Source organism: Mus caroli, chromosome 6, assembly GCF_900094665.2.
Source record: "Mus caroli chromosome 6, CAROLI_EIJ_v1.1, whole genome shotgun sequence".
Classification (NCBI taxonomy): Eukaryota; Metazoa; Chordata; class Mammalia; order Rodentia; family Muridae; genus Mus; species Mus caroli.
The window spans coordinates 36,119,607-36,120,928 of NC_034575.1; positions in this window are offsets into that span (position 1 = coordinate 36,119,607).

Consider the following 1,322-nt stretch of genomic DNA (forward strand, 5'->3'; position numbering starts at 1 on the left):
TTCTTTCTTTCTTTCTTTCTTTCTTTCTTTCTTTCTTTCTTTCTTTCTTTCTTTCTTTCCTTTAAACAAGTGGCATGAGTACTTGCTCTGTCCCCTGAAATCAGGCTTTTGTCAGACCTTCCCACCCTTAAAGTAAAGCTCCAAAATGCCAGAGGCAGTTGGCAAGCCTCCCAAAATGAAGGCATCGAGGCTTGAAGAGACAGAATTACTTGCCTAGGGTCACACCACTCAGGCGGCATCTGGGTCCAATCTAATACCGACTGACTGCAAGGCTCAAGTGTTTAATCTGCAGAAAGCCTTATTTCTCATCACGGTGAGAGCAGTAGGGAGTCAACTGCTACTGTGCAGAGGCATTGCCTTTCTCCGGCTCTATTAGAACTCATTGCTCCTCAGGCACAGTTCTTAATAACTTTATCCTGACAAGGACCATGTGACACAAGAGGTTTTCTCATCACCCTAACTCCACAGACAAGAAAGAGAGGGCAGATGGGTTATACATTTCTTCCCATAGTCACATGCTTAGAGAGTAGTTGAGTTGAGATACCAACCCGGCTGCCGTGAGCTGTGCTATATTTGGGTGGATGTTTGTCTTTGATTCAAGAATACAGAAGAATACTAATTCATTTTCCTGTTCACAACAGTGTTGAGCAGACAAATCTACCACAAAACAGGGCCTGGTCTTTGTCTGTACATTCTAGGTCTTAAGAATTGAAAATAATTTGGAGGGCTAACAGGCATCTTATGGAAATTTAGAGTTTCGAGATTCTTAAGCATCTCTGTGTTGAGCAAGTGATCCAAAGACAGTTTGTAAAGACACCAGGGAATATGGGAAACAAAATTTAAGAAAAGGAAACATAACTGAGTTGCAAAATCACAATAAACATATATGGGATAATTACATGTCAGACACTGCACCACAGAGCACCTACTCCATGCTAGAACAATTCCTGTTTTCCCCCTTTATAAAGGAACAATCAGACTCTCTTCCAGAACAATGAGTTAGTGAACCAGTGGATAGAGGATTGGAACCCAAGACCAAAAATGTCTCATGAGTCACAATTCTCTCAAACTTGTCATTAACACAGGTCAGTTCTTTAGACCCTGAGATTCTATAAATCTAGAAATAAGATAGGCTTTCTGAGAATATAGCTGCTGGGCGGTGGTGGCGCACGCCTTTAAATTAATTAATTAATCCCAGCACTTGGGAGGCAGAGGCATGGGGGTTTTCTGAATTTGAGACCAGTCTGGTCTACAGAGTGAGTTCCAGGACAGCCAGGGCTACACAGAGAAACCCTGTCTCAAAAAAAAAAAAAAAAAAAAAA